We start from the raw sequence: 27,390 nt of genomic DNA, 5'->3' as shown, positions 1-27,390 counted from the left end.
TCTACTTTTATCTTTTCATTTTATTATTATACTTTTCTATATCTTTGTCTCAATAACTAAACTCTTAAGTTAGATATCGTCGTATTTGAACTGTTTTCGAGTAATTCGCTTTTCCCGAAGGAGAAACGTTTCATCGGTTCCATTAACGTTATATGTAAGTATGTACTTACGTGTGTGTACGCGTACAAATGTTTGAGGGAGAAAGAAAATCGATGAAGACACCCCCAACTTCTCTCTATATTTCTATTTCTATCTTCCTCACTCTTTCTTTCTAAAAGCTTCCAACATTTCACGATAAATCCTTTCACGTAACAGTAGACCCTTCTGTGTTGCCTTCTTCTAATCGGACAACGAACTTCACAAACTCATTTCAACAAAAGTTAAGAGAGAATAATTGATACTTTCTTTCTTTCTTTCTTTTTCTTTTGTTTATTTCTTTCCTCAACTCTATATAATAAGAACATTTTAATAATAATAACGACAATGGGGGGGGAGTTTTGTTTGTTTTTAATTTTAAATAGCAAGAAAATAATAAAAGAAAAATAATAATAAATTTTACAGCAAAAAATATAAGTATATCTTTTATAATTCTATTAGAAAATGTTTAATATTATAATAATAAAAATAATCATTTTTATGCTTTACGGTAATGATGGTGGTGTTACGTAAATAGAGTCCATTTGTTTCCAATACAAATAGAATTGTTTGCATCTAATATTAAATCGCGTTATCGCATGAAAAGAATATTGCAATTTGAATTGGCATCACGCTATGAAACTCAACTGCAATTTACTACTTTACGTTTACTATCGAATGACCTTTGCTACTCTAGGAGTATGCTTCTATTAAACGGAAGTACATATAAGTCTATTACAGATACATATTTTCTAACATGTTCGCGTACTTGAAAATAATTTATACCTTTTGTCTTTATTATTTATTTATTTAAATTATGACTCGTATATTATAATTTTCTTCCTCGTTAAAGAAAACATTCGTATGTTTCACAAATATTTATTTATTTATTTTCTTTTTCACGACTATTTTATCATTTATTAGATTTTTGTTTAATTTTTTAATTATATATAAATATACACAATATATTTTTTTTTAAATTATTCAAAGTCTCGTAAAAATGTTAATAATATATATCTTATTTTTGAATCGTTAGTATTACGTTCTCGTTTAATTCGTTCGCTTTCAAGCATTATCTAACGTAAACACAATGCATCGTTCCCTTAAAACTATACAATGCCTTATACTCCGTCGTATATAACGATTATGGTACTAACCAAGATAAAATACAATGCATCCTTTGCATACATTTAATGTGCTATTTTACATAAACGTAATAACCTTGCATTTGGCTTATTATATCAACGTTTTTTATACGCATGTTCTCTCGAGTTTTGCTTGTTAACCCTTTTCGTTTACCATATATACATATATACATATATATATATACACTTACATCAAACTATCTTCCTATCTTTCATTTCATTCTTTCATTCTTATGTGTTTATCAATGAATATTAAATGACCAGAAAATCCTGTTCGTTAAAAGTCTTCTTTATAATAATCTACAATGATTAAACGTTAACAGAATTCAATGAATGAAAATTTCACGTAGTTAAACGCATTAGAAGTCTCTATTTCCTGTCTTATTTTTTATTTATTTATGCAACCGATCTTTCCATCTCTCTCTTACTTTGAAAATACTCTTCCTTTGGTTGAAATAATTTTACTTACCTTTTTATCTATTTTTTCTTAATCTAACCACCACCAATATCGATCAAAATGAGTGATTCAATTAAAGGACAATTTTAATTATTATTATTATTATTATTATTATTATTATTATTATTATTATTATTATTATCCCTTTTAGTCGCCTCTTACGACAAGCAGGGACTACTGCGGTTTTATTCTTATCCCCCAATACCGCAGGGGGTTTATTATTTTATTTTTTATGAATTACATTTGATATTTGTAATAAATAAAATAATTTTTGTTTAAAATAAAATACACAATTAAAATGAATGCATATATATATATATAGGTGCATAAAAATAAATAGATAACATTTACAAACGTGTATTATTCGGATCGGTGTTGTGTTGAGCTATAAGCTCGCGTTTAATTCAATTTTCAAATATTTATTGTTTACTATGGCGATCGTAGTACGTGCTTCGATGATTCGCATACGTCACGTAAGCAAACGACCCCATCTGACCCCTTCATCTATTCTGATCGCCACCACTAAATTGCATCACGATCGAAAACCTTTTTACAAACGAGAATATACCTGTACGTATATATTCGAGAACGTATACGAGAAATTTCATCGTCTAACGTCATGTATGTTTGACTACGCACGAAAATATGTATTCCATTCATTCGTTTTAGATATATTATTTCATTTTTCTTTGGTTTTTTCTTCTTTCTTTATTTCCTCTATTTCCTTCTACCTTACACTTAATATTCAAAAAATATTATTCATCGATTAAATTTTTTATATAATAATAAATATAATAAAAAGATAATTCTCAAAATAATTTCACGCCAGTTTTTATGAACGAAAATAACGGATAAGCCTATTTTACCAAAAAAGGACAGGAACTTTTTTCATTGGTTACATTTTTTTATTAAACTCATTTGTATACTTTCTTTTACTTTTTTGTTTTTCTTTTTCGAATGAATTTTTCTCGAGTCTCTTTTTATCTTCTATCGTTCCTTTCTTTTATTTATTTATTTATTTGTAAGAAGTTAGAAAACTACGACAAAATCTGAAAGATCAAACGACGTCGTTCGTTTGATGGTTTCTCCTAATGTTCACCCCCCCTCACCCCTCCTTCTACTCATATACCCCTTTTGTACATTTCCCACGGGAGTACTTCGAATCTTTATTACACGAGTTTGGACGCCTGAGCGATATCTCGAAAACATTCTGTATATTGCAAAAGTCAAAAGGTGTTTTAATTAAACTTGACGAGTTTCTGTTATCGCTCTTTCTAACGATCTCTGGAATATAATGTTCGAAACGTCCGAAAGCACTAAGCAAACGTCCTAACTTATACTCTACAAATGTTACAACTCAAATTTATTATTATACTATTATTACATAGATAATACATGCATACGTGACGCGTCAAATATATACTTAAAATTGTATATATATATATATAAAAAAAAAAGAAAATATATACATATGCGACGTTAATTACGTTATTTAAATGCATCATTCTAAATATAATACTTACGAGGAAAAAAAAAATTATCATATATATATTTATTTGTCGTTGAAAAAACAACAAGAAACAGGAAAAACGAAATTACTTTTCGAACAATTTAATAATACATCATCCTGTTAAAAAGTTCGTGTCATTTTTACGAATGAAGATAGTTAATATATAAAATCGTATGTACGAACGGCACGAACTTTCTTGGCTAATATTACAACCAAATTTTTTTTTTGTTATTTAATTATTTTGCGAGGTTGCCATCTATCACGCATGATATTTAGCATTTATGCTAAACTTATTTAATATATATTTATATATATAATATAATATATATTATGTTTTTCACTTGCTATTTAAACTTATGATAACTATAGGGGAATAATATTGAAGCACGAATGTGAATATATTCAGCAGTGTAACACAATGACTAAAATTTGGTTAATATTAATTAAAATTTGATTTTTCAACTTATTTATTAAATAATATATATATATTAATAATAATAAGTAAATATTATAATAATAAGTATTATATAATAATAAGTAAATATACATATTTATGAATGGTATATACATATATATACTATAAATTTATAATAATTTATATAAAAGCGACACGTAGAAGCCATACGTATGATGATTATTATTTAATCCTTGATAAGCTCATACAAGCTTAACCTAAAAACTTGCACCCTACTTGATCTCTCATTTCAATGTTTCCCCACCCTCATACCACCCTCTTTTAACCCTATCAATTTCTCTCTCTCTTTCTCTTTCGTTGTTCTAGTTAAAAGAAAACTCATTCAAATATAATAACTTGATCATTAATAAATTTTCCAAAAAATTATATCTTCTAAATCAAATCAGATATTGTTGTTGGATACTTTTTTAACTGTTTTAATTATCCCCGAGGTATTATATTTATTTGTAATTTTTATCCCTTTATAAATCCACCTTCCTTATCTCTGTCAATCATTTCAAATATATGTTTGTATGTGTGCGCGCGCGCGCGTGTGTGTGTGTGTGTGTGAAATAGAGACAGTAAATTATACGTAATATAATCCTCAAAAGGGAACAGCATTGAACGTTCTCCAATACTTTGAAATAACTATTTCTGTTCGTTCGATACCTCTCTTTCTCTCTCTCTCTTTCTCTTTTTCTCTTTGGTTTGTCGTATCGACCTATCGAGAAAACTTCTCATCATAGATACATACATACATATATATAAATATATACATACGTACGTACGTACGTAAACTTTATTCGTCGGTTATTACATTGCACAACGATGCGTCGTTTGCAGGTCGACCGAAATAAAAGAATCTCTAGCATTTCCATTTATTTTGAAGTACATATTTCCCAGAAAAAAAGAGACCGAAAGAGAGAAAGATAGAGAGAGAGAGAGAGAGAAAAGAGGAAGAGAGATGAGATGAAATGAGATGAGTGGAAGTCAAGCTAGAGGCTGTTTCCGTTGTATATTTTTGTATGCCCTTTTTTTAATCTACTTTTTAATATATATATATATATATATATATGCGTGTGCTTGTATATTTGTATTTTTACTTTTATTCTTCATTTTTCTTTTATAGTATCTTCTATCATATTGAATGGAAATATATATTTTGTCGAAAAATATTTTGTATAAATCATTACAATGCACGTTCATTATTATTTCGAAATATTTTTTCTCTATCTATAATTATTATTACTTTAAATGATTTTTTGTACGCTCTTTTTTTTTTTTATTTTTTATATTTTGTGACCTCGATTTTTTGGTAAGATCGACATGATAAGATAAACGTGACTATTTTTTTGTTTCTCACTTTCTTATATTCGATTTTTCTTATTATTGTACTTTAATTTTACTTTTTTTTGCTTTTGTATTTAATAATGTTTTTCTCAAGTATCGATGATCGGAAAAAAATATTTGTAAAAATTTTTTTTTTTACACGACGTTATGCGCTCTTCAAAAATTGCTCGTACCAAATTTTTATTGACTATTTATTTCTGTTTTTATTTATGTATATAAAATAAAAATAAATAAATAAAATATATAATAAATAAAAATATATATACATAAAAATATATACAAATATATATATATATATTTGTATTATCTCAAAGATTCATATAACACACCATTTTTTACATAAACTCGTGTAGATAAATGTGAACATTATATTGGAAATATTGATACTGAAATCATAGTTTCTAAAGATTTTCTCTTATTAACACGTTAATGTTAACCATACTAGTAACATATACTACTTTGTAATTATTTATCATATATCCAGGTTCGATTAGTCATCATTATCGTCTCGCTTGACGTAACCCTAGTGCATCGTTTAACGTGTGTTCATTAAAAATGATAATCACGTATTGAATTTTTTAACTCGCCAGCGAGAGTAAGAGACAAAACATGTTATGTAAATATATTATTCTCTGTTTAAATTAAAAATTGATTTTCGAAAAAGAAAATGTTCCCAGTCATTATATGCTAAAGTAAATACTCTTTAAATAAATCACGAGATAATATTGTGTCTGTGTATGTTTAAGGATAAATTATTCGTTGTTAAAATATTAAAATAGAATCTCTAATATGTGCTTGTCGTGATTTTTTATAGAAAAAAAAAGAAAAAAAAAAGTAATAAAAAAAAGAAAAAAGTAAACAAAATATTACTACAATCAACAAAATCGTGATATATTACGTAATAATAAAAACAATCATTAAAAGCATAAATATTATTTGTATCGATAGAGCGTTTTATTTTTTTTTCTCCTATAGCAAAAAGGTAAATGTTAAAATATTAAAATAATTTAAATAAAAAACGACAAAAATAAATATAATTTAACATAAAAGTTAGCTTCAAAATTACCCACCCATTAATTCAAAATTTGTCGAATAATTTTCGATAATTAGTATAAAAGGAAGAAGATAATACAAATTTTCTTATAACGATAAATAATAAATTTAAAAATGATGCGAGAGAAAAAAGAAAAAATGATCTCCCTTTAAAAATCATAACATTCTAAACAACGTAATAGGAAGTGTTTTAAAACAATATTACGAGGAAGAAGTTTCATATATCTATGTATGCGTCGTTTATGTATACTTATCGCGTACTAGCACGTGCTTTCACTATCCTTGACAGTAATTAACTATATGTATGATGTGTCGTTGGTGATGTACAATGATCGGCCGTGAACATTGGACCTTGAACGCGAATTTAAAGTATGAAATATTCTACGTACATATATACTATATCTATATATATGCATTATATTGTAAAGAGAGAAAAACATAGATAAAGATAAAGATAAAGAGACAGATAGAGAGAGTGAGAGAGAGAGTGAGAGATAGAGAAAAAATTGGTTCGTTACGAGAGAACAGTCGCAACTGATTTCGTTCGAGAACTCGTCTCGAAGGTCGAATTAATCCTGTTATCCAATTGATCTTTCGAGAGTCAACGTACGACTAACGACCAATCTAATTTTCTTCTAACGATTACTCGATCTAACAGAATCGAGTTATATAAAAAAAAAAAACAAAAAAACAAAAAAAAGAAAAAGAAAGAAGAAATTAAAACCAACTATAAAAATATATAAAAGAAAAAAGAAAATGTGGAAAAGGTAATAAGTATTATTTTTCACTATTCTTCTTCTTCTTCTTCTTCTTCTTCGAAATTGCACGTGATCAATAAAAATTGTGCCCGTTAATTAGAACGATTTGTACTCGGACCAATGTAAGTCACCGAATTTCCTTTAATATTTATATCTCTAATGATTATTACTTTCTTTTTTTTTTTTATTTTTCAATTAGAAATATTTATATCAACGAAAATAAATAATCCTCGATAATTTTGCTCGTCTATTTAAAATATGCGATAGATAGATGAAATCGTAGTCGGTAATTAAATAATAAATTTAATTTTTTGCAAACGAATTGCATATTTATATAACTAAACGATAGATCGTATAATAATAACGGATTTTGCGGTTGAATATTTTTGTTGTTTGATCTACATTTAATATTTAATATTTTCTGTTCTTTTTTTTTCTTTTTTTTTTTATATCGATACACTGTGCCAATAAATAAATTGACTCGAATATAAAAGTCGTTCGATCGTTTGTCTTTCTATCGTTAGAATCGTTTTTTTTTCTTTTTGTCTATTTCTCTTTGTATCTATCTGTCTGTCTCTCTCTCTCTCTATTTCACTTTAGAAAACTTTGATAATCGTGTCAAGAACGACGAGGAACGACGAGGTACGACTAACGATCGATTATTATGACGAGTGGACGGATATAACGAAGCGGATGAACGATTCTTTTTTTCAAAGTGATTAGAATTGACGCTTATCTACACAAAGGGTAGCATAGATACACACACACACACACACACAGAAATATATATATTCAAGTAAACGGGTGCAAACGTTTTGTTGCACTAGTGACATATGACATATATGCAAATGTCACGTCGTTCGCGTGTTTCGTTACAGCAGCAATGAAAAAGAATATAAAATAATAATAACAAAGCAAGTTTTTTATAAAGTCTACTTTCTTTTCTTTTTTCTAATTGCTCGGTCTTTTATTATTTCTTTTTTTTATCTTCTTCTTCTTCTTCTTCTTCTTCTTTTTCTTGTTTTTTTTTTTTTTTAATTTTTTTCTTTTTCTATTCCACAGAATTAAAATTGATCGTTAGTTAATATTACTTGAGAACATCAATCATGACCTACTTTTCTTTCTAAGATAATAAAAATAAATTTATTGAAAATATTCGATCGAACAGTTTTTCAAGATTTTTCTTTTCTTTCGCGATTCTTTTCCTTTCAATCATCGTCTTCCTTATAATTTAATTAATTTCCATAAAGAGAGATATAAGAAAAAGAGAAGGAAAAAAACTGGAATAATATATGAGCATAGATTTGTACGAAAAAATAAATATTGTTCGTATTAAAATAATTTCCTCTCGAAAAAATACGAGTAAATATATATATTATTTGATAATACTTTAGAAAAGTAATTTGACGTATGGACAGTTTTTGTTTTTTAGAGCAAATTGAAGGTTGACATATTAATCAATTCAAAAATATAAATTGATTATGTCAAGTTTGGCAATGTTTCTATTAACTTTATTAACTTATCAATACATGTACATTTATTTTACGTAAAAATCATTTAATTTCAATTATAAAAAAAAATGTGAAATATCGTTTAAAATATATTTTGTATTAATCCAATTTCGTTTATAAATAATAACAAAAGAAATAAAATAAAAGTAATATCTTTTATTTTCAATGTATATTATATTTATATGTAGTTAAATATTTAACGTAAAATATCGACAGATGGAAATGTCATTTGAAATCTCGTTTGAAGATTTTTCTGCGTGTCCATTCATTGATTAAATTTAAGTTACTTTTCTCAAAATAATTTTCGAATAAAAATGAAACATTTTTAACCGCGTAACTCTGCCAGCTAAGTTTATGAAAATAAGACTTACGTCACGTTCATAATTTCCTTTTATTATCCGATTTTAATTAGAACAAAATGTTGGCATTGTTTTAAGATATTACATAAATTAACTAGCTATAAATATAAAAGAAGTTTACATTTAAATAAATCAAAAAATTATGTGATATTTCGTTTCAAAAAAAAATAAAAAACGAAAACAAAAAAATTAACTTACGTTACTTTTAAAATAAACGGTCCATATGTATATATACACATATATCTTTGACTTTATCTTAATCTACGTTAATATCATCATCTTGTTCGTAAGTTGAAACGATTATCACGCTCGTTTTGTCGATTTTTTCCATCGAATTAGTTCCTTTTTAATCGCTTTGTCGGTAGAGTAATGTATCCTCGCTTCCGTAGTTACGTTGTGTATTCGACACGGAGTAAACTCCCTCGTTTGTGTTCTAACCGTTCGCACGGATACATAAAAACGACAAAGTAAGAGAGAGTGAGAGAGAGAGAGAGTGAAAGAGAGAGAGGAAACAAGATAGACGTGTATATGGCACCTCTCTCTTGCTTCTCTGTAAATCGATATCGCGTAGCCCAGTTTTGTGCGATAGCTCGTAGCAAAAGCTTTGCCCTCGTAAGAGATCCGAAACATCAAATTCGAAACTCTGAAACGAGACATTTTTATTGATACCTATTTTTTTTGTCTTCTTTTTTAATACATAATTTAGATACACTCATACGCAAATCTAAGGAGGGGGGGCAGGGGAGAGGTTTCCATTTTTAATTCAAAGTTACGTTAGGAAACGTTAAATACAATTTTCTACATTCTGAAACGAAACATTTTTATTAATATCTATTTTTTTTATCTTCTTTTTTAATAGTTTAGATACACTCCTACGCAATTCTAGGGGGGGGGGGTTTCCATTTTTAATTCAAAATTACAATATGTCGTTCGTTAGGAAACGTTAAATACAATTTTTTACATTCTGAAACGAAACATTTTTATTAATATCTATTTTTTTTATCTTCTTTTTTAATACATAGTTTAGATACACTCATACGCAAATCTAGGGGGGGAGAGGTTTCCATTTTTAATTCAAAGTTACGTTAGGAAACGTTAAATACAATTTTCTACATTCTGAAACGAAACATTTTTATTGATACCTATTTTTTTGTCTTCTTTTTTAATACATAGTTTAGATACACTCCTACGCAATTCTAGGGGAGGGGTTTCCATTTTTAATTCAAAGTTACAATATGTCGTTCGTTAGGAAACGTTAAATACAATTTTCTACATTCTGAAACGAAACATTTTTATTGATATCTATTATTTTTTTGTCTTCTTTTTTAATACATAGTTTAGATACACTCCTACGCAATTCTGGGGGGGAGGGGTTTCCATTTTTAATTCAAAGTTACAATATGTCGTTCGTTAGGAAATGTTAAATACTATTTTCTACATTCTGAAACGAAACATTTTTTTGGTACCTATTTTTTTGTCTTCTTTTTTAATACATAGTTTAGATACACTCCTATGCAATTCTAGGGGGGGTTTCCATTTTTAATTCAAAGTTACAATATGTCGTTCGTTAGGAAACGTTAAATACAATTTTCTACATTCCTACTGTGTACGCATATTCGTATTTTATGTGTTGTTTAGTATGTATAGTATGTATGATTAATTAGTACATATGTAGAATATCAATTAACAATCATTTGGATACTTTTGAATAAATGTTACTATGGTGTATTTAATCAATGATTTAAATTTTCATATTTTAAGGAATATGAGTCTATGGAATATTTAGTCAATATTTTGTTTAGTTTTATAAGTAAAATGTATCGTTTAAATACGATAGTTCATGTAATTTTTCTACAAATGAAATCATTGACCGATTACACCATAGACACACAAAATTTTGATTAAACTTTTCTAACATATCTAAATCATTAATAAACTATTTCACAAAGATTATTTTCATCGTTGTAATGAATTTTTCATACGTATGAAATCCTTTGCAATCGATTAATTCTCCTATTACTGTTATTATTCGGACCAATACGTTGACTAATTAATATAAAATTATATAAACAAAAACAAAAATGAATATAATAAAAGTTTTATCGATAACGAACGAAACATTTTTCATTTAAACTTCGAAAGATCGATCCAAATGATAGGATACCCTCTTCCCCCCTCACTCCCATATACACTTATAATAAACAAATAATGGAGAAGAAAAAACATATAATTAAAAAAAAGAAAAAAATAATAGACAAACTTTTGTAAATAAATTAATCTATATATATATATATACTTATACGTATATATATATGTGGATACATAAATAAAAGTATGTCCATCGTCGAAAGCTTCATTCGTGCTCGTGTTACTCGTTTTCGGAAGTTAACGTAAAACGAAACTTTCGGGACTTCCTCCTATGGAACGAGATCTTATGAAGAAACTTTCATCCCTTACCTTTCTACTATCCCATACTTTATGCTACTCCCCTTAAACATCTCCCCAACCACCCGTTTCTTAGTTTCTCCCTACTATCTGTTTACTTTTTCATGATCTTGTATCCTCTCTACTTTTTTCCTATCTTTCCTTCCTTTTTCTCGTCCCCTCCTTTTGCTTTTTTACCTATCGTTTTCTCTTTCTTTGTCTTTTTTTTCGAAAAATAATAATAATGATGAAAAAGAAAAAAAAAGAAAACATAAAAAACCCAAAAATGCAAAATTCCCGTTTTTCGCGTTTCGTTGTCGCGGTAAATATTTTTGTTTGTTTGTTTGTTTGTTTATTTTCGTTCTTTGATTTTTTTTTTTGTCTACTTTCACTCGCTTAAAGAAAATCTCAGATATTCTTCTTCTTCTTCTCTTGCTAATTAATTTATTGTTCTATTTTTTTTCTTTCCTTTTCCTTAAAACTACCTAACATCTTCGATCAAAGAAGTAGGAACGAAACAAGAGAAATGGAAGAAAAATAATCGAATAAAATGAATTGAACGATGATAGAATGACATAAGGAACAATTTCAATAATAATTATTCAATTTCAAATAGTAGGAATGGAGTTAGGAACTAGGTGGGGGATGGTGGGGGTAGGGTGGGGGGAGAGAGCGTCGTAGAAAAAAAGTTGTTGCGTCTGTGATTTTTATCGTACGTAATCAAGGAAACAAATTTCCCTTACCACCTCTTCTTCCTCCTCCTCTCAATTGTATCGGCTAAACAACCAATCGAGAAAAGTATAATAATAAGTGGAATACAAAAAAAATAAAATAAAATGAAATAAAATAAAATAAAATAAAATAAAAAGAGGATTCGTCGTAGCTCTTTATCGTTATCATCTTCTTTTCTATTTTTCTTTTACTTTTCCCATTTTTTCTTTTTTTTTCTTTACTTCTTCCCTCGACTTTGATACACACACACACACACACACATACACACACAAATTATTTTTCTTCTTTCTCGACGCTTTTCCTAAAGATTATTTTTCTCTTTCTCTTACGAAGTAAAGAAGAATAAAAAGGTAAAAAGAGCGGGGGCGGACGGGGGCGTGAATGCGTGGGAGGGGTGTGCAATGGCGGAAAGGGGGGGAGGAAGAAAAGAAAAAGAAAAGGAAGAAAGAGATACAAACGTTTTGCTTCACTCGAACGATCGATAAGTCTAATAAGAGAGGTCGTGATAAAGAGCCCGTGGGTAGAAAAGGGTGGTAAGGGGTAAAGGGGGTGGATAAAAGGGGGATAGAAAGAGGCAGCTGAGTAAAAGGAACGAAAGAGGACGGTTTAAAGTTTTTCACTTTTATGTTGTTATACTCTTCTCTTCTTTTCTCTTCTCTTCTCTTCTCATCTCTTTTTTTTTCCTTTTTTCTTTTTCGCTATACTTCGTTTCAGAGAGACACCCATGATGGCACGTTTCATTTACATGCGAATCACTTGGCTCGTGCCTTTTCAAAAAGATGTTAAAAAAGAGAGAAAAATAAGGAAAAGAGGCAAGGGTTTAAAGTTATGATGGTTTCATTTTTTTTCTTCTTCTTCTTCTTCTTCTTTCTGCGTATAGGTATGTGTGTGTTGTGTGAGTGCGTGTGTAGGTTTGATACTCAAACGATACGGTGAGAAAAATTTCTTTTTGTATTTCGTTTTAATTTCTTTATACGAGACTAGTATTTATTTATTTATTTAATTTTTATTTCGTTTTATATAGATTTTCTTGTTTCTTTATCATCGAGTTATTTATATCGACGTAATTAAGTTTGAATTTTGATTGAATGGAATAATAATGAATTCGTGACGATGAAATGCAATTGCATCGAAATTATACAAAGAATAATTTCGCCACGTTTAATTTACTCCTCGCATTTTGTATATTAATAAATTTCGAATTTTTAACGACAAAATTTTTACAAACAATAATAATATTAATAATATGAAAAATGAACCTATGTAATGTTTAAGAATTTATGTCTGGAATTTAAACACTAAATTTTCTACGTATTTTCTCATTTCTCGCGTACTTGCATACTAATTGTAATTTAAATATTTTTATTTAACGTATAAAATTAAACATTAATTTTTAAAAAGATAATAATAATAATAATGATGATGATGATATAAAAATGATGATATAAAAAATGAATTCAAATTAAAAATTATCAATGAAAGATTTTCTTTCGTATATTTTACTTCCTTCATTTATTCGTATGATTAAACGTTTAATCAAAAAAAAAATAATAATAATAATATAAACAATAATTCTAAAAACCGAGAAAACGATACAAAATATATAGGGTATAATATATCAAAAAAGAAAAAAACCAAAGAAAAAGGTACGAATTTATATGTAAATATGTGTAGGAGAGATCACTTTTCTTTCCCTATCATAACTTATCACGTAAGATTTAAAGGCCGTCGAAAATTTGCTTTTAATATCTTCTTTTCTTACTTACTTTCGCCGAAAGTTTTCCTAACATTTCTCGAGAGTAGAATTTACGCTCACGCTACAAGCTTTCCAGCTGACGAGAGAAAAGCTGAGGAACTTCGAGGTCGAGAAGAAACCTCCTGGAAGAACTTTCAAATCGTTTGATATGGTATACGTATATATACACACATAATAATAACAATAATAATAGCAATAATAATAATAATAATAATAATAATAATAATAAGGAAGTTTATGTATGTGAGAGTGTATAGGTAAGAAAATATATTCTAATATTTGTTAAAGTTTGTCTAGAACGCGAAGATACGTATTCTTACTTTCTTCATCATAAACAGGGTGTCTTATAAATATTTAAACATTTCTTGTCGTCACACTTTAACATATATATATGTATGTATATAATTTTTGTTACTATTTGCATTAATGAAAACTTCATGAAAATAACAAATATCGTTTTATTATTAATTAACAATATTTATTGGCAATAACAATGGGATTTTTGTCAACAACACAATTTCTAATAATTTTCAAAAAAGAAACAAAATAAAAATAAATCATTAAGATGATAATATAAAAAGTATCTTCTAAAATCAAAAATAATAATAATAATTATAATACGATTAATTATTAATGTACATTGAAAATTCAATGGGGGAAAAAAAAGTTTTCATCGCGTACCTGTCTTGTAATATATTTTTACTTATTATTAAGAAAGACATTTTTTTTTAAATTTCAGAATTATTATTTTTAATAAATGTTTCTTTTCCAAGTATCGGAAGGATAAAAATAAAAGTGAAGCCACGTAAGGCGAATCATAAATTTTAAATTATCTTCTTGTTTATTACAAATTTTATATGACTCCTTTGGTGAAAAAAATATTAAAAAGAAAAAGAAATATATATATATATAAGTAAGATATCTAAAATGTTCTTTTTCACCGTTCGCTTCATTTTTATGGTATCTTCGTATTATTATCTCGTTGGAGGTATATCGAATGACGTAAATCTTGAAAAATCAGCTTGTATCTCGCAAGATATAAGATAGATCGTGTTTTAACCCTTTCAACCCCGTATATCACCTTAAAGGTGACAATACAAATTTGTTATAAAACTCTCATGTCACTTTTTTAAATGACAACAACAATATATTTTATTATCTTTTGTAAATATTTCTCTAACGATTATTTATTATTATTATTATTATTATTAATAATATCATTTAAAAATTATTTTATTTTATGGGATTAACAAAAAAAAGAAAAAGAAATGGTATAATAATAATTTATATACACCAATGTTAAATCTCAAATTCAATTACAAATTTATTTAAAAAAATAAAAAACAAATAAAAGGAACAAACAAACATGCATGGTTTTTACGCATAAACGTAGAAAAAAAAATTATTCAAAATATTAACGATCGATCTAATCGATGATACATCGATTAAAAATTAATCGTCTACCTCGATATATTTTTCTATGATTTTTTTTCTTCTTCTGCTTCGATAACATATGATCAATCTATAATTACTATAAACGTTTAGTACCATTAACGTATGCAGGATATTATTATTGACTAGAAGTGATGTTAATTATTGAACATGACGAGAAATAAATCGAAACTTGCGAGAATCCGTGGTTTCGAATGATTAGAAGAGAGAAACAGTGTGTCGATGGTGGTGGTGGGTGAAAGGAGGTTGGGGGGGAGGGGTGGAGGCCGGAAAGGTAGATTGCTGGAACTCACGGATGCCAACATTTTCGCTTGTAATTTCCTACGTACATTAATTATCAAGCTCCATTCCTAGGCCGCGCCAATTGACACGATTATGTCACTGTGATTACGAGTACCTACCTACCGTGATTGTAACGTTTCACGTGCCGAGTCATTAATTAATCCCCTAATGCCATCTACAGACACGCGTGTATGTGTTTCCCTCTGCTACCCCTTCCCCCAAATTTCTGCCACCTTCCTTGTTGTCACTATCACTTACTCGCACTAATAATATAAATAATATATTAATATATATTAGTGCATAACGTATATATTTTCATATTCTTAATTCACGACAATAATTATTTGCTTTTGTAATATTATTATTTGCTCTTGTTTATTTTTATTTGTTGCATTATTTAAAACGAATTCTATTATATTACTTACAATTATATATATATATAAACATTATTCCGTTTGATAAAATAAATTATCTGTGTTGTATGTGGGTGTGCGTTCCACGTATGCATGGATTAACGATAAATAATAATTTTCGCTTCAACGATAATTTTCAGTGATTTTGTAGACGGGTCTCAAAGGTTATTCCGAAATTCTATATAATCTGTAATATTAGGAGATTCTTTGATTTCTTTTTGTTTTTTTTTGACAACAGAATGTTTCAGAAAATTGCATTTATTTCAATATACGTGCGAACGTAATGGTTTGTTCATTTTTTATTTGTATGTTAAGGTATTGGTCGTTGATGTTTATTGATATTTTACAATAATGAAAAATGAGTCATTCGATTGATAACATCGTTGATAAATATTTTTTGTTACTTGTTTTTTGTTAAAATATGTAATTAAAAATCATGCATTATTAAATTTTAGACGCGTATTTTTTTATAATAGAAATTAAAATAACGTAACGACAACGAATCCTACGTTAAATCTGAGAAATTAAATCATTGATTAGATACCATACCGTATTTACAAATTAATTAAAATAATTAAAAAAAAAAGAAAAACAACATATCATCGAATCTCGTGACAATTCAGCCAATAAACAAACGACAATTGACCAAATAACAAGAATAAACTCAATACATTGACTAACACACACAGATATCGTAGATATAATCAAATTTATTCTTATTATTCCTTATATAAAGTTAATAAACGTATTATATAATCACGTATAATATAATCATACCAACGTAATGTCTCTTAACTTCGTTCGATAACACATACACATCAATAAAATACATTTTCAAATCTACAAAACAAAATTGATTCACCTCGAAACAATCATTAAACCCATTTGCAAAAGTAAACTACACACTTTACTCGCTTACACGCACACATTCTCGTACGCGATTAGAGGCATATACGTGTGTGTGTTTGTGTGCGTGCGTGTGTGTATGAGAAATAGAGATAGATAGAGTCATTGTCAAGGATCGATTATCGCGCTCTTGTCACGAATTCAAGGCTCGCGTTAGAACGTTTGATGACACTAAATTGTTGAACCTTGGGATTGGACGAGAGTAGCGTAGTTTCAGGGACGTTAAAACCAAGCTCTCCTACTCGAGTTTCTGTCGCACGTTTAAACTACTATCGTTGAATGTGTGTTGAGGTGGCTGACCCAACGAACAAGGTGATTGAAAGAGAGAGAGAGAGAGAGATAGAAAGAGATAGAGAAGCTTGAAGGCTCTCATCTGATCGAGTTATATCCGTTTTTCGTAATTCCATTGGACCCAGTAATTGATCGTTCGACGTTGATGTATACGACTCGAGAGAATATAAGGACTAAAATAGAAAAAGAAAAAAAAGAAGAAGAAAAGAAAAATTTATATATATATAAAATAAAATAACTTTTATATATACCCGGAGTAAATGAGAGCAACAGAGAGAAAAGAAATAACGAAAAGACCATTAACGATCTTATGAAACGTCTCTTTCATTCGTTGAAAAAAAAAAAAAAGAAAAAAACCGAGAAAGGAAGAAAGAGAGAGAAAAGGGGGAATAGAGGGGGTTTAGGTGGGGAAAGGTTTAGATTGATAAAAAGTACACGACGTTTTAATCCGTCTTTAAATTATCCGTCGACTGTATATCGGTAGGAACGATCATATGATATCTGACGATCTAATTGAAAACTATCGGATAAATGATGACATTTCACATAGCTTATATATAAAAAAAAAATTAATAGAAAATTATTTCCACTCTAATTCTTTAATTCTACCCCCCATCCCCCCGTCCCCCCGTCTTTCGTCTCTATTATCATTCTCCCATATGTGCATATATGAATATTGGATTAATAAATATAATTATAATAATAAAATATATTAGTATATATGTGCACATAATTATGAAAGTAATCCAAGTCATATATTTCTTGTTTCGAGATATTTAAAGGATTACATTTGAATATTAAATGAATTCTATATAATATTGAAATAACAAACACTATCTAACGGTTCATTTTTGACAATATCGTTAAAATTACACTAAATTAATTTAGTTTAAAATATAATGTGATGTTAAATAACTAATAAACTCATTTTCTTTTAATTTTGACTTAGACCACTTGCATAATTATAGGCACATATGTCGTGTCGTAAAAAATTGAAATTTGAGAACGTTAAGATTCACATGATTGTCAACACATACCAAATATGTATTCGTTTATTTTTATAAATTAATGTCTCGGACATACACCAAACGATCATATGAATCTTGACATTATCCAATATTTCGGTATTTTCACGTTAACATATATATTTTTTATATTTTATTAAATATATAATTGAATATTGAATATTTTTCTTCTCGCACATGTACGACGATCTTTTATTCTTCTTTCTTTTTTTTTTTTTTTTTATTTTATTTTTTTTATTCATTTATTTATTTCATTCTTAAAACTTCCATCACGCATGGTCAAATGATTGTGCGTCCTGCAATTTATAAAAAGATAGTAGTTTGTGTACATAAAATGTATATTATTCGTTTGTGAATAAAAGAAAATATATTGTTCACTATTATCCTATTGGCTAAAATCTCATTATTATATTAAGATATATCGTTTACGGTAAAAATAGGTATACATGAAATGTCAGTAGGTTTTAATGTTAATTTTATTTCATTTTATTTTTCTGTGATATCGAGATCAATAATATTGCAAGAATATTTTATTTAATTATCATTCGATTAATTTTCAACATCAACTAATCCTATACTTGATAAATAAATAAATGAACAAACTGTATATTCTTCTTCTTCATTCTTTAGTTTAGGCAAGTTGTCTGTTCCGTAACGACGTTTTTCTGCCTATTGCACTGTTAAATTGTCGCACCATCTTTTTTGTGGGCGCCCCGTAATTCTGCGGCCAATCGGTGACTTATCCCGTGCAATTCTGACGATTCTTCTGTTGTCCATTCTGCTAATATGTTCGTTCCGTTCTTTTTTTTTACTTATTCCGAGGCAGAGTGTCGTTTCTATGAGCCGCAATTTTTTTATTTTTTACGTTGGATAGGGGGCCAACCTGATCCAACAACCTTCCTCCTTTTCCCGGGCTTAGGACCAGCAACATGATCGCTGATCTCGATCCGCCCAGCGATCATGCAGGCGGAGTTAAACTGTATATTGACCAACAAAATTAATGCACAAAAATTATCGATATACAAAATTACTGATATTATTTAACGAAATAGAAACTACCAAACGTATTCGACAATTCTCGATAACAATTCGATTATTAAACAAATTTAATTAATATCAATGTCGATAGAAATCCTACAATTTGTTTCTATTATATCCTAAATTTACAATTTTAAACGACACACTCGTATAATTCGTAAGAAACCGAATAGAAGGATTGACAGTAATTTAAAACTGTAGTAAAGAAAATAAAAAAAGAAGACAGGAAGGAAGGAAGGAAGGAAGGAAGGAAAGAAGTAAGAAAACTTCCTAGTAGTAAGGATAGAAATGAAAAGGAAATAAAAAACGATAGAAAGGAGAGTGAAAGAGAGATTAGAACAAAAAGAAAAAGAAAAAAGGAGGTAGAAACGCACACGGTGCTTCGCCGGCTCGTTTCGTTTCAGGATCTTGATAAAGGATCTAACGTTGAGAAAAGAACAAAAGAATGAAAGAGAAAAAGAGAGAAAGAGAGAGAGAGAGGAAAGGGGAAAGAGTGGTGGTGGTGGAAGGGGGGGTGGAAAGAGGGTAAGAAAGTAGAAGATAGCAAGGGGGTAATCGCCCGTTGAAAACGCAATTTGAGGATCGCACGAAACGACGAGGAAAAGAAGAGTAGAAAAATAAGAAAAGGAAATAGAAGAGGAAGAGGAAGAAGAAGAAGAAGAAAAGAAGAAGAAGAAGAAGAAGAAGAAGTGGAAAGAGAGTAGATGGAACTCGTGTCGCTGGTTTCTCGATGGATTGAGCAATCAGCTATCCACCTAACTCCTCTTCTATCTTTTTCTGTCGGTCCTTCTCTTTTCTTTTCTTTTTTTTACTTATTCCTTTTCATCCCTTATTTCTATCATAGGCCCTAGCGTACTTCCTTCCTTCCTTCCTTCCTTCCTTTCTAGTTTCCTTTGAATCACATCATCTAACTCTCGCGAGGTAATCTGTTCACGGATATACGTTCTCGTATAATATAAAAGTTTTTAAATCCTAAAAGCGTACGTGACGATGCTATTACTAAACCATCAAATTCTTATTATCTATCTATCTATCTATTTATATTGTCTAAACTTGTCTATCTATTTTTGATTGGTCATTTAAGTAATGACAGAATTTTTATTACTATTTATTTTTAAATAAATAATAATAATAATAATATATAATATTAAGAATAATAGTCATGATATTTAATATTTGTAATCTGAATAAATAATACTATCATTATTTTTGGATCGAAATACAAAATTTAGTAATATGTAATTAACATTGTAGAAATTGTGTCGGTAAATTAGGTATCTTCCACGTAATCGATAGAAATTTCATATTGCTTCATCATACAAGCTTGCACAAAACTTTGACGCATTCTCATTTTCTCGTAATAACTATTAATACTCTACGTGAAATATTTGCGTGAAATTCAAAACGATTAGATCATGTCTAGTGTGAGAAAACATTGACTGACTGACTGACTGACTGACTGACTTACTTACTTACTTACTTACTTACTAACTGACTGACTGGCTTTAAAAGAGAAAAAAGGAAATTCGAATTGTAAGACGAGGTGGTGAGAGTTCTTAATTAACTTGGGAGTCACATTACAAAGAAATTAGATAGTTGCTAGTACTACTACTACTACTACTACTATTACTAAGAACGAGTTTAGATAAAGTAAACGTTCTGACTATGGGAAACAAGCTCGCGAGAGTAACTCGCGATGCTTTGGCAATTATCTGAAACTTCATTACGGTTAATAAGGTTAACAAATATTAAAAGTGATTTCGGTACCAAACAAATTGGAATTGTTTAGTTAACTATTTAATCGTTTATTCATCCATTATACGTTCTTTTATATCTTCATTAAGGAAAATTATACACTCTCGTCGAGATATTTGAAATTCAATGTTTATAAAAGTGATCATTTTTTTTTTATTATATAATAGATGATCCTTCAAATTTATGCAATTAGTTAGATATATTTTTGCAATGAAAAATATTCTATTATGTAAAGAAAAAAAAATAAATTATTAAGACAACACTTTTTACAATTACTCATATATTTTTAACGTTTAAATATTAACATTTATTTTTACCTTCAACGATATTGCGTAAATATATATTTATTTTTAATAATTTTCTGTCTTAACGTGGCAATATCATTTAAAATAAATAATTAAATATATTATCCTATTTTTAATCTTCTTCTATTTTTTGTTTACTTTTTTGTTTACTTCTGGAACTTTCATTTTAAATGTTATCTTAAGCTAATTTCTAATTTGTCTCCGTTCTACATATTTTCTAATTCCTATCTCATTTAAAGTATTAAACATAATATTGACTATCAAATGGATTAAATTAACAGTTATATAGTTAACGGTTACAATCGAACGTGCAATTGACGGATTTAAAATATCGAGGATAAAAATCCATTTGAAGGAAATGAAGAAATCTATCTTATCGACGCTTGTTATTTGATATCGACCTTTAACCTTTTCGAGACTCTTTCATTCTTTCTTTTTCAGTTGCTTTCTTTCTTTCTCTTTCTCTCTTCATGGGAATCGCACGTTTCTACGTTATAATACTAAAGAATAGACGATAAGAGATAAAACTTGCAATAAACTGGAATTTTCATGACTATTTAACGAGTTGTATATCTTTATCTTTGTGTTTATGTGTGTTTCAGGTAAGGATTACGTCATCTTTTTAAAAACGAAAACGTTCCCTCGAATACGAAGGAACCGATATCACATAGTGGAACTGAAGGTAACGTAGATATTTCGATTATCAGCTAACAAGATGAAAAAAAAAGCAATAGGATATCTAAGGATAATATTATTTTCGAACTTTTTTCTCTCTCGTATAAAAAGCTAATATTATTCTATTTTATTTAAATAAAATTAAAAAAATAAATATAAAACCTTTCGAATGAATTTATATTTATATTAAATTAAGAACATTTTTAACGTATAAATGTTTAGAACGAATATCTATGAATTAGACGAATAATAGAATCATTTTTTTATATTTTTGTAATAATTTGTTATTCATTTTATTTATTATAATACTTTTTTGGGGGAGGAAAAAATGAATGGGAATTTTGGGGAAAGAAAATTCCTACCTTATCGACTGCAGGAAGAAGAATATGAAATTTGGTAACCTTTCGATGGCGCCACTAAATCATTCCGAGTCGTCCTCTCTAACTAAATATTAGTGTACGTGGTCACTTACTTATCAACCTTACTCTCTAACAACATTGTCCATTCTTAATAGTTCATTGACCTCTTTACTATTTCCGGTATCTCGTATAGCCCGTCATTCATTCTTTAATTCATTGAATCTCGCATATGATTATCTCATAATATTACTAAACACGATCACAAAACAACATACAAATAAATAACATACTTTACTAACATATTTATTTCTAATTATATACGAATAAATAAATAAATAAATAAAATATATTAAGTATAAAAAAAAGTAAAAACATATTTTTATCTTTAATAATTTGTCAATAAATAATAATTATTCTTCACACGATTTACACAAATAATAATTTACTTATTTAAATATACTTGTTATGAAATAAATATATGTTCTTTAAATTATATATATATAAAAAAAAAGAAATTTATAATTTTTTCGATAATTCACACCACAAACAAAATTCATTATATTAAATCAATAATAACAAATAAATAAATAAACATAAATAAACGAATCTAAAACAGTAAAATTATTTGAAATTCTCAATCGCGTGATAAAGGGGGAAAGGGATAATATAATTATCATAAATTTCACGGGTGCCAAATAAATGGCTATAAATCCACGAGATTAATTATGCAAAAGACGAAATTAAAGCGGTCTTACATAGAAGTTAAGGAACGACTGGGGGAATAAGGGAAGGGAATAAGGGATGAAGGAAGGGTCTCTTTGGAACGTCGATACCTTCGGGAAAATCGCTGAATAAATTTCTCCCTCTCTCTCCTCTCAACTTCACCCTCCCCCCTTATTCCTTCCACATCTTCAAATTATCCTTGCTGCTGCTACTGTTGCTGCTGCTGTTGTTTAAACGTAACGTTGCTTACTCACATTGACTTTTGAATAAACGTACGCGTGCGCGTAAACAATTTACGCTAGAATTAAACGCATTCAATTATTAATATCCACTCTGCGTTTTAACTTTCGAACTGAAAGAGAGTCCAAATACAAATGAGAAAGAAAATATAAGAGTCAACATACACAACACGTGTATGCGCACGCGCACGTGCACACATACGAATCAGTTTACATTTATTCGAGAGAATATATACATTCGTAAGTATATACGTATATAAGTATATATATATATACAGAGTGTCCTATTTAAATCGATCCACTTAAATATCTTCGAAACTGTTGATGGTAGAAAACAATGTGTTAGACAAAAGTTCAATAGTTTTAGGGGACACATTATTCGATTAATTTTATTCCGACTGAAAGATCTATTTTTGAACACCTACTACGACAAAGTGAATACTAGTAGTACGCGTACCAATACTAAAATTAAAATATCTTCTAAACTAATAATTTTCTGTCATAAATTGTTCAATACTTTTCTGTAGGGAGTAAAAATCTGCATGAAAAATATATAATTCTATTTAAAAAATCCAAGTTGATCTTCATGTGACCTATACGTGTCCACCTATAAAAAAAATTAATAATATCATATTATGTAGCCCTTAAAACCATTCAACTTTTGTTTCAAACAATTTTCTCTACCATCGATAGTTTTGAAAATATTTAAATCGATCGATTCAAATAGGACACTCTGTATACACATATACGGGAATATGGAGAGACCGAACAAAGTAGTCTCGATCCAGGGGGTAATTTCTTTCCCTTTACCCTTTACCCCTTACCAACCCCTCTTCCTTAGTCTTCGCACTTGAAGGCATTCGAACGCGCCATGTGATGCTCAGCTGTGCACTACCCGCACCGAATCTTAAAATTATTCTGCTATATTAATAATACTTTTTCTTCTTTTTTTCATCCTATGATGATGATGATGATGATTATTATTATTATTATTATTATTATTAATGTTTTTTTGCTTTTAGAAATTAATTGATAGTAAATAATCGATTATCTATAGCAAAGTGATTATTATCTATCTTAGTAAACGTACGGAAGTTTAAACTTAACAAATGAAAATAAAATACAAATAAAAGTAAAAGTAAAAATCGTGATTATAATTTTTTCCAATGTTGATTTAACGAACGCTTAAAAACGTCGGAACATGAGACTATTAATTATTAAGACGTATTTATGTCAGGAAAAATCGTTAGGTAATCAATTAATTTATTAACTTTTACATTCCCATGAAACAATGCGATTATTCAAGATTTCTTTTTCTTTTTATATATTTTTTCTTATACATTCATTCTTTCACATTCGCAATTTGTTTACAAAAGCCATCGGAATATAATCGGCATTATTATTCTAGAATTGTTACGATTAGGAATAAGAAAAGGTGTAAGGTGGAAGGTGTAAGGTGTAAGGTGTAAGGTGTAACGTGACAAAAAAAGCAACGTGATCTTGAAAAACCGTCTATACGATAGTCAAATGAACGATTGTCAGTCGCACGACCTTACCACCATCAGTCCTCCCTTCCTTGACCCCTGCCACCTTCTATTTAAAAAACAATTTTTATAATGAGCTAGACAGAAAGAATTGAGTATATGTTGAATTATTGATCATCAACGAACAAAAGAAATTATATTTAAAGGAATTAAGTTGTTCTTTTTTCTATTCTTTTATTTTTTATATATATATATTATTATTTTCTCATACTTACTTGTGTGTGTGTTTGTTTGTTCCTCTGGTTGTTGGTCGCTTGCGCGCAAACTATCGATCGCTAAAGGCTCTGTTATTCGTCAATCCCCATATTCCTGAATTTCTCTCGTTCTCTTCCTCCTGTCGACCAATAACATTTAACGATAATTTCCATTGGATATTATATGGGATATGAAAGGGATGACTTCGATATACTACGTAGGATTACATTTTCCTACTCTGATTTTTGAGATTATTTTCTACCTTTTTTTAATATCTCTATTAATTAATTTAATTAATTTAATTAATTTAAATTTATATTTTATTTTATTTTATTTTATTTTACTTAAGCATTCTTTTAACTTCGACATATTTTATTTCTATTATTTTCAGTACGATTAGTACTATTAATATTACTGTGCTTTAATTTTATATCTGACCAAGAGAGTATGATTTTATATATATTAATCTTAACGAATAAAATTAAAAATAAATAATTTTTTTTTGTGATAAAATTAAATAATTTTTTTCTCTCATTGTCCGTATTATTAATTATTTTTCTGTTATCATATATATATATTTTTCAATTAGAATTTTTGGAATTGAATCGAAAGATTTAGAATAAGACGATTAAAAAAAATCGTTCGAACTTTTTCAAGATTGAATGAAGCAAGCGACAAAAAATTTGTTATCTTTGCCGTACATTGAACCCCATACCAGGATTCGTGCACGCTCGGTGTGCGGGATCACGACGAAGTAACGTTAAGTGTATTATAAAAATAACCTAACGCACGTGCCGTGCGTGTTACTATCGAGTAAGAGAGAAAGAAATAACGTCGTGGCGGTTACGACGCGTGAGTTCGCACTTATATATTTCTTTTCTTTCCATTTTTTTTTTTTTTTTTTTTTTATATACACGATTTATTTATGCTCGCATATATATCTATGAATGTAATCGTCCAATGTGCTCGCGAAGTATCCTTCATTTTAATTTAAATTATTTAATTTATTTATATTATTATTCAAATTAATATTATATACCATTATAGATTCCCATGAAAAGAAAAAATAAAAAAAAAAAAATAAAATAAATAATATTATTTCACATTGTCACATTATTCAAATGACAATAAAAAATCCAACGAATGAAAAGCGTATCTTATTAAAATTTTAAATGATCATTTAATAACCGTACTTGCCGTATTTAGACGAGTCTAACTTTTGTGATTACAATTTTGTATTAAATATTTAATATCACGAGCCACACTCGTGGAAACAAATACGAACCAAACGTAAAAAAAACATTACCGAATTTTCGTCGAACTAAATGCCAAGGCAAATGAATTAACACAACAAATCAAATCAAATCCAATGATTAATGTGTTATATTTCGAGATATATAAATATCCACAATTGTTGATTGCGATTGATAATTAAATATTGTTCAAAGTAGAAAACTGGGGAATCTAGCTAGCTAGACAGATAGATAGATAGATAGATAGATAGATAGCTCTAGCATTCACCTAACAGCAATTCTCTTCGACTTTCGTTACGCAATAGTGCGCTTTCACGCTGTCATTCATTACAACACGAGTTTGTGTTAGAATTGGCACGCCCGCGCGCTAATCCAATGCTTATGTGTAGTGTACAAACTTGTATCATTCTAGGAATACACATACACATAAACACACATTTATACAATACATATACTCATGCATATAAACTTCTATCATTCTGATTCTCTTTCTATTTCTATCTTTCTCTCTTTTTCTCTAAACACATAAAATTGTTGTCTACGTTCGTAACGTTGTGTGCGTTTATTTCAAATGCTCGCTGTTATTAATATCGTGCTCATCGATGTGTAAGTCGCGGACAGAAAGAGAAAGAGAGAAACGAAAACCCATTGACCGTGACCCTCCTTTACGTTCATATTTTCTCTCTCTCTCTCTTTTTCTCCTCTTTCTTTATTTCTTTTTCTCTATTTATTTCTATCTTTTCGTTTAGCTTCTCGTTACGAAATGGTACAAAAATATTAGCAATTTTTATATTGTTTTTTTTTTTTTTTTTTTTTTAAATAATTCTTTATAGAACATTTTAAAAAAATAATATAAATTATATATTAAAAAATATTATAATATTTAATTGTATTATTCTTAATATAAATAATAAATGATCTTAAATTCGTTCCCTAAATTTTACAGTTAATCTTGTATCTACTATTTATTATTAACATTTTAAAAAAAAATATTATAATATTTAATTGTATTATTCTTAATATAAATAATAAATGATCTTAAATTCGTTCCTTGAATTTTACAGTTAATCTTGAATCTACTATTTATTAATAACATTTTAAAAAATAATATAAAATTATATATTAAAAAATATTATAATATTTAATTGTATTATTCTTAATATAAATAATAAATGATCTTAAATTCGTTCCCTAAATTTTACAGTTAATCTTGTATCTACTATTTATTATTAACATTTTAAAAAAAAAATATAAAATTATATATTAAAAAATATTATAATATTTAATTGTA

The 27,390-nt window shown here is 28.2% G+C and overlaps 1 protein-coding gene and 1 long non-coding RNA gene across 2 annotated transcripts in view; one reads left to right on the top strand and one right to left on the bottom strand.

Annotated features, from left to right (window-relative positions):
• The window catches only part of LOC122517523 (protein gustavus), a gene marked incomplete in the record, with an annotated part of 197,359 nt that overhangs the window by 32,407 nt on the left and 137,562 nt on the right, over positions 1-27,390 (top strand).
• LOC122517550 lies at positions 24,335-25,065 on the bottom strand. Its single transcript, XR_006303889.1, has 2 exons — positions 24,867-25,065; positions 24,335-24,700 (listed from the first exon to the last, which is right to left on the bottom strand). It is a non-coding gene; the product is annotated as an uncharacterized LOC122517550 (long non-coding RNA).

Source organism: Polistes fuscatus, unplaced genomic scaffold, assembly GCF_010416935.1.
Source record: "Polistes fuscatus isolate 324 unplaced genomic scaffold, CU_Pfus_HIC Scaffold1, whole genome shotgun sequence".
Taxonomy (NCBI): domain Eukaryota; kingdom Metazoa; phylum Arthropoda; class Insecta; order Hymenoptera; family Vespidae; genus Polistes; species Polistes fuscatus.
This window is presented reverse-complemented; position numbering and strand designations above follow the sequence as displayed.